Source organism: Salmo salar, chromosome 01 (genome assembly GCF_965601325.2).
Source record: "Salmo salar chromosome 01, fSalSal1, whole genome shotgun sequence".
Lineage (NCBI taxonomy): Eukaryota > Metazoa > Chordata > Actinopteri > Salmoniformes > Salmonidae > Salmo > Salmo salar.
In genome coordinates this window covers 99,933,032-99,940,336 of record NC_138291.1, presented here as the reverse complement: position 1 = coordinate 99,940,336, position 7,305 = coordinate 99,933,032, and the positions used below count along the sequence as shown (strand labels likewise).

The following is a 7,305-nucleotide window of genomic DNA, read 5'->3' as shown; positions in this document are numbered from 1 at the left end:
TAGCGAGCTACCGACAAATGTATTTGGAGTATGTTTTTTACAGTGATAAATACATCAAGTTAACTAGCTAATATGAAGTTAGGTAGCTGGTGATATTTAACTTAACTAGCTATCTAAAAACAATCAAATGTGTGTCCATCGCCACCACTGTGTGGGCCTGGTGATTGAAAAGTAACAACACTTTCAAAATGGTTTTAAATGCATTCAGGGGGCATCCAGACGTCAATGCCCACTATGGGACCACCATACTATGGGCCCAAATCAATGGGGGCCGGCATTAGTGATTTATGGAGGTTTGAAAAAAACAGTCTGTCAGTGTCCACATACTTTTGTCGGCCTGGTGATTGAATGAGTAACAACATTTTCTAAATTATATTTTATCCATATAGGGGGCATCCAGACCTCAATGCCCACTATGGGACCACCATACTACGGGCCCAAATCAATGGGGGCCGGCATTACTGATTTATGGAGGTTTGGAGAAAAAAAAGTCTGAAAAACTTCTAAGTTCCCACTTCTCAGAAATCAGGCTTAGTTTGACTGTAGGCCTGGTATTATTTTTCAGTAACCAAGACTAGATTTTCAAAATGGTTTTAAATGCATTTAGGGGGCATCCAGACCTCCATGCACACTATGGAACCACCACACTACTGGGAAAAGTCACTGGAGGGCGCCAATGGTCAATTTATGGAGGTTTTAAAAAATCTTCAAAAAAACAACTAAGTCCAAACTTCGCAGAAATCAGGGTATGTTCAACTTCTCAGAAATTACACTATGTTTGGCTGTGGACCTGGTGATTGAACGGGTTACCAGTTGATGATGGGGGGTGGCTCCTGGAGCCACCATGTCTGGACTGGGTGTCCATACACGGGTTAGGGAGAACCCATAGGGGGGCCCCACACCCCCCACCAAGGTCACCTGGTAACCCAATGTAATTCAATGACAGAGTCATACTGCTGATCCACCACCGCGGACTGCTCACCCTCGTCCACCAGCTGCTGCTCCACGGACAACTCACTTTCAACACACTGCAAAAACCCAGGGTTCTCCCAGGGCTCCAGCTGCGGTACAACACCGTTGTTAGGCTGCATATACTGCCCTGATTCGGGCTGCTCTCTCTCAGTCGAACGCCGGCTAGATTGCATAGCACGCTTCCATTCTATAGTATCAGACTTAAGTGCATGGACAGACTTGAAATGTCGGTCTATCCGCACGATATTCAGCTTGGGACAAAGCCCACAGTCACGTCTTTGTCTGCTGTTCATAGCTTCTCTCTCCTGCCTTCCTGCGTGGGTGTCTGTCTCTTTGTTTGCTCCACCGAACAACAACCTAACCCTAAGCAAGGGCTTAATATGCCCCAGCTGTGGACCATTATCAGACCAATTGGACTGGAGGGAAATTTGAACATAAACCTCACCTCGTTGCCTCTTTGTTCATCGAAGGCCAGTTGGTTGTATGAGTAGCGACTGAGCCTTACAATCTGCCGATCGGTGTTTGAGCCCCACCTGGGATCCACCCATTGGATTTTTTCCCCAGAGCCTGGGAACCAAAAGGCCCAAGGCCCAAAGGCCCAATGCCCACAGCCCTGCCCTGGTACTTTCATAGGCTTCCAGGGCTATACACGTTAGATACTATGCCTTAAAAGGGGCACTCTGATTGGGATTCAGAGAATAGTTTACTGCCCTTGAAGGCCCAAGGCCCATAGGCCAATAGGCCCAAGGCCCAAAGGCCCAAAGCACACAGCCCTGCCCTGGTACTTTCATAGGCTTCCAGGGCTATACACATGAGATATTATGCATGAAAAGAGGCACTCTGTTTGGGATTCAGAGAATAGTTCACTGCCTTTGAAGGCCCAAAGGTCAGAGCCCTGCCCTGGTACTTTCATAGGCTTCCAGGGCTATACACACACTTGTCAATATGCCTGAAAATAGGCACTCTGATTGAGATTCAGAGATTAGTTTACTGCCCTTGAAGGCCCAAGGCCTTTGGTTAAGTAACCACCAATCGGTCACCGAAGGGAAATGGTCCAAAGTACCATAGTTCTGAGGGGCCCACAACCCTCAAAAGTGTCCATATATCATTTGCTATACGGGCTGAGTAGTAACCACCAATCGATCGCCGAAGGGATATGGTCCAAAGTACCATAGTTCTGAGGGGCCCACAACCCTCAAAAGTGTCCAGATATCATTTAGTATACGGGCTAAGTAGTAGCCACCAATCGGTCGCCAAAGGGATGTGGTTCTCCAGTTGTCAAAAACCAGGTTTCTGAAATCGCGGCGGTAGTTGTCTGGTCAACCCGGGCATGAGTGTGTAAACGCCGGACAGGTAGAATTACCGATCTTTACGCTGTCACTCAGAGGGTTTTACTGTGTGCCGCCGTCAGGCGTCAAATCTGTGGTCCTGTTGTTTTTTTGGGTTACCAAGACCCGTTTTTTTAAATGATATTTCATCCATATAGCGGGGATCCAGGCCTCACTGCCCACAATGGGAGCACGTCACTCCCGGGAAAAGTCTATTTATGGAGGTTTTGACAAAATCTTAAAATATCATTCTAAGTCCAAACTTCTTGTTTGGCTGTGGGCATGGTGATTGAATGGGTTACAAGGCGTAGATTTTCAATATGGTTTTTAATGCATTTAGGGGGGATCCAAGCCTCACTGCCCGCTATGGGAGCACCCCACTACGGGCCCAAATCAATGGGGGCTGCCCCTAGTGATTTATGGAGGTTTTAGAAAAATCTTCAGAAAAACGACTAAGTCCAGACATCTCCGTTCATTGCACTATCTTCAACTTCGCTCCAGAGACTATGTCCAGCTGTGGGCCTGGTGAATAAACAGGTCACCATGTCTATATTTTGGGATGGTTCTTAATGGCTTCACCCTATAGGCACCCTCCTACCCCCCCACCCGGGATTGTCCAGAAGAGGGCGCCACTGGACATTTAAAGCTGATTTTAAGCATCAATGTAAGTTAGTGACAGAGCTTTGCTGGAAAATGACTAAGTCCAAACTTCTCAGAAATCGCACTATGTTCAACTTTCACTCCAGAGACTCTGTCCAGCTGTGGGCCTGGTGATTGAACGGGTTAACAGACCAAAATAAGGGGGAAAGAGCAGCCAACCTCCACAGAGGCTGACTGCTCTGCCCCCCTTAAGGACAGTGGAACTACGGACCTCTCTGGGCCTGAGACTAGAGCTTACTCCCTGGAGCAATGGACCTCCAGGCCTTCACTCACTGTCCGGGTAACACCCATCTCTCCAGGCCTGAGACTAGAGCTTACTCCCTGGAGCTACGGACATCCAGGCCTCTTAGCCTCCATCCCTGCCCGGGTCAACACCCCTCTCTCTGGGCATGACTTCCAGCCGGGGATACCCCTCACCTCCACAACCTCGCACATCAGGCGAACCAGGGCACCCACACTTAAACACCCTTCCTCGGACACTAAAGTATATAGCCCCGCTGTTACGAACCGCGTGCACCTGGTGATCAAAAACGTCCGTCGTGCACCTGGTCACCCGAAACGGCCTATGTGCACCTAGTCACCCAGCCGCTTTCTGCTCAGAGACTAAGTCCACACACATGGATTACCAGGTGCTGGTGGTACTTTACACCCGGGTCCCCACCTTCTTTAGTCTGCTTGCCCACTCTCTCTCTCTGGGCCTCCAGACTCTGGCTCCTGGCCCTTCTCTGTGGACCTGGTAACCCGTTAGAAAAAAAGGGGGAAGGTGGAGGAAGACGCCTTTCGTCTCCCGACAAAAGCTTGGATCGAAGGCTGACTTTCAATAGATCACAGTGAGAGCTCACCGGACGCCGCCGGAACCATGACGGTTTCCAGGGCTTGGGCCCCTCTCTCGGGGCGAACCCATTCCAGGGTGCCCTGCCCTTCACAAAGAAAAGAGAACTCTCCCCGGGGCTCCCGCCAGCTTCTCCGGGATCGGTGCGTTACTGCACTGGACGCCTCATGGCGCCCATCTCCGCCACTCCGGATTCGGGGATCTGAACCCGACTCCCATGCTGTTCACATGGAACCCTTCTCCACTTTGGCTTTCAAAGCTCTCGTTTGAATATTTGTTACTACCACCAAGATCTGCACCTGCGGCAGCTCCACCCGGGTCCGCGCCCTAGGCTTCCGTACTCACCGCGGTGGCCCTCCTACTCATCGCGGCGTAGCCCTCGAGGCTCTCGTGGCCGGCGACGGCTGGGTATGGGCCCGACGCTCCTGTGCCATCCATTTTCAGGGCTCGTTGATTCGGCAGGTGAGTTGTTACACACTCCTTAGCGGATTCCGACTTCCATGGCCACCGTCCTGCTGTCTATATCGACCAACACCTTTTCTGGGGTCTGATGAGTGTCGGCATCAGGCACCTTAACCCGGTGTTCGGTTCATCCCGCAGTGCCAGTTCTGCTTACCAAAAGTGGCCCACTTGGCGGCTCGCATTCCACGCCCGGCTCCAAGCCAGCGAGCCGGTCTTCTTACCCATTTAAAGTTTGAGAATAGGTTGAGATCGTTTCGACCCCAAGACCTCTAATCATTCGCTTTAGCAGATAAAACTGAGAGACTTCGAGCGCCAGCTATCCTGAGGGAAACTTCGGAGGGAACCAGCTACTAGATGGTTCGATTAGTCTTTCGCCCCTATACCCAGGTCGGACGACCGATTTGCACGTCAGGACCGCTACGGACCTCCACCAGAGTTTCGTCTGGCTTTGCCCTGCCCAGGCATAGTTCACCATCTTTCGGGTCCTATCGCACGCGCTCACGTTCCACCTCCCCGACAGAGCAGGCGAGACGGGCTGGTGGTGCCGGGATCCCAGCTCAGCCGGCGCATGCCGGCCCTCACTTTCATTGCGCCACAGGGTGTGTTCGGAGAAAACACTCTGACTTGCACGTGCGTTAGACTCCTTCGTCCGTGTTTCAAGACGGGTCAGGTGGGTTGCCGACATCGCCGCAGACCCCTGGCGCCAGTTTACGTGAGCCCATCCCTGCCCTGGCGATGCAACGTGGTCAGGTGCGCACTGAGGACAGTCCGACCCGGTTGACAGTTGCGCCGTGGGCAAGGGACCAAAGTGAATGGAGTGGGGGGGGCAGTGTTGGGGGGGGGGGCAGTGTTGCCAGCACACCTACAAGCAAGTCACAATGGGTGGCACGTGGCAACTTATCACTTGCAAGTGTACATGCCCTGTAATTTACACATTATGTCACACATTTTTCCAACACTATCCCTGGCTACCACTATTCCTGCTGAACTAAACATTATATTTGTCTCATCTCAACTTAAGTCACTCGAACAGAAAAAAAGATTTTGAGCTACAGTGAGGGAAAAAAGTATTTGATCCCCTGCTGATTTTGTACGTTTGCCCACTGACAAAGAAATGATCAGTCTATAACTTTAATGGTAGGTTTATTTGAACAGTGAGAGACAGAATAACAAAAAAATCCAGAAAAACGCATGTCAAAAATGTTATAAATTGATTTGCATTTTAATGAGGGAAATAAGTATTTGACCCCTCTGCAAAACATGACTTAGTGGCAAAACCCTTGTTGGCAATCACAGATGTCAGACGTTTCTTGTAGTTGGCCACCAGGTCTGCACACATCTCAGGAGGGATTTTGTCCCACTCCTCTTTGCAGATCTTTTCCAAGTCATTAAGGTTTCGAGGCTGACGTTTGGCAACTCGAACCTTCAGCTCCCTCCACAGATTTTCTATTGGATTAAGATCTGGAGACTGGCTAGGCCACTCCAGGACCTTAATAATGTGCTTCTTCTTGAGCCACTCCTTTGTTGCCTTGGCCGTGTGTTGTGGGTCATTGTCATGCTGGAATACCCATCCACGACCCATTTTCAATGCCCTGGCTGAGGGAAGGAGGTTTTCACCCTGATTTGACGGTACATGGCCCCATCCATCGTCCCTTTGATGCGGTGAAGTTGTCCTGTCCCCTTAGCAGAAAAACACCCCCAAAGCATAATGTTTCCACCTCCATGTTTGACGGTGGGGATGGTGTTCTTGGGGTCATAGGCAGCATTCCTCCTCCTCCAAACACGGCGAGTTGAGTTGATGCCAAAGAGCTCCATTTTGGTCTCATCTGACCACAACACTTTCACCCAGTTGTCCTCTGAATCATTCAGATGTTCATTGGCAAACTTCAGACGGGCATATATATGTGCTTTCTTGAGCAGGGGGACCTTGCGGGGGCTGCAGGATTTCAGTCCTTCACGGCGTAGTGTGTTACCAATTGTTTTCTTGGTGACTATGGTCCCAGCTGCCTTGAGATCATTGACAAGATCCTCCCGTGTAGTTCTGGGCTGATTCCTCACCGTTCTCATGATCATTGCAACTCCACGAGGTGAGATCTTGCATGGAGCCCCAGGCCAGGGAGCTTGACAGTTCTTTTGTGTTTCTTCCATTTGCGAATAATCGCACCAACTGTTGTCACCTTCTCACCAAGCTGCTTGGCGATGGTCTTGTAGCCCATTCCAGCCTTGTGTAGGTCTACAATCTTGTCCATGACATCCTTGGAGAGCTCTTTGGTCTTGGCCATGGTGGAGAGTTTGGAATCTGATTGATTGATTGCTTCTGTGGACAGGTGTCTTTTTTACAGGTAACGAGCTGCGGTTAGGAGCACTCCCTTTAAGATTGTGCTCCTAATCTCAGCTCGTTACCTGTATAAAAGACACCTGGGAGCCATAAATCTTTCTGATTGAGAGGTGGTCAAATACTTATTTCCCTCATTAAAATGTAAATCAATTTATAACATTTTTGACATGCGTTTTTCTGGATTTTTGTGTTGTTATTCTGTCTCTCACTGTTCAAATAAACCTTCCATTAAAATTAGAGACTGATCATTTCTTTGTCAGTGGGCAAATGTACAAAATCAGCAGGGGATCAAATACTTTTTTCCCTCACTGTAAATGTATATTTTTTATGTATACCAGCAGGGTACTCTAAAAATAAATAATCCACTTGTTTAGAGAGAAAATTATTATCCGTTTTTCCTAAAGTAGTACAATTTAAAGTGAGTATGTTTGGGGCAAAATGCTGAAAGATTAGGCATGGTGTTCACTTCTACCCTTTCTTTCCTTGAATACCTACTATTGGTGTTACTCGGCGCTTAGTTCCATTCTAGTTTTCTTCCTAGGTTCCTGCCTTCTAGCGAGTGTTTGCTAGCCACCGTGCTTCTACATCTGTATTGCTTGCTCTTTGGGGTTTTAGGCTGTGTTTCTATATAAGCACTTTGTGACATCTGCTGATGTCAAATGGCTTTATAAATTAGTTTGAATGAATTTGACTTTTAGAATATGTATCTTATA

At 48.9% G+C, this 7,305-nt stretch overlaps 1 pseudogene; it reads right to left on the bottom strand.

The window, feature by feature from the left end:
* Positions 1-3,698: 3,698 nt before the first annotated feature.
* On the bottom strand, positions 3,699-4,903 carry LOC145858775 (uncharacterized; annotated as a pseudogene).
* Positions 4,904-7,305: the final 2,402 nt, after the last annotated feature.